The sequence below is a fragment of the Galeopterus variegatus genome, unplaced genomic scaffold (assembly GCF_000696425.1).
Source record: "Galeopterus variegatus unplaced genomic scaffold, G_variegatus-3.0.2 Scaffold39356, whole genome shotgun sequence".
Classification (NCBI taxonomy): Eukaryota; Metazoa; Chordata; class Mammalia; order Dermoptera; family Cynocephalidae; genus Galeopterus; species Galeopterus variegatus.
The window spans coordinates 5415-6209 of NW_007765467.1; the positions used below are offsets into that span (position 1 = coordinate 5415).

General features: G+C 47.9%; 1 pseudogene; it reads left to right on the forward strand.

The window, feature by feature from the left end:
- The first annotated feature begins 56 nt into the window (after positions 1-56).
- Positions 57-791, forward strand: LOC103584046 (annotated as a pseudogene).
- Positions 792-795: the final 4 nt, after the last annotated feature.

The following is a 795-nucleotide window of genomic DNA, read 5'->3' on the forward strand; positions in this document are numbered from 1 at the left end:
CATTTATTGAAACTCGCCAGGATGGTGTCTCTCGCAGATTCATTCCACCAGCCAGGATGATATATACAGAAAGTGCCAACTGCTTCACTCTGATTGGGGAGGCATCCGATGGTGGCACCATGGAGAACCTCAGCCGAAGACTGAAGGTCACGGGGGACCTTTTTGACATCATGTCGGGCCAGACAGATGTGGATCACCCATTGTGTGAGGAATGCACAGATACACTTTTAGACCAGCTGGACACTCAGCTCAACGTCACCGAAAATGAGTGTCAGAACTACAATCACTGTTTGGAGATCTTAGAGCAAATGAATGAAGATGACAGTGAACAGCTACAGATGGAGCTAAAGGAACTGGCATTAGAGGAGGAGAAGCTGATCCAGGAGCTGGAAGATGTGGAAAAGAACCGCAAGATAGTGGCAGAAAATCTCGAGAAGGTCCAGGCTGAGGCTGAGAGACTGGATCAGGAGGAAGCTCAGTATCAGAGGGAAAACAGTGAATTTAAACGACAACAGCTGGAGCTGGATGATGAGCTGAAGAGTGTAGAAAACCAGATGGGTTATGCTTAGATGCAGCTGAACAAGCCGAAGAAAACCAATGTCTTTAATGCGACCTTCCACATCTGGCACAGTGGACAATTTGACACAATCAATAACTTCAGACTGGGTCGCCTGCCCTGTGTCCCTGTGGAATGGAATGAGATTAATGCTGCTTGGGGCCAGACAATGTTGCTCCTCCATGCCCTGGCCAATAAGATGGGTCTGAAATTCCAGACGTATCGACTTGTTCCCTATG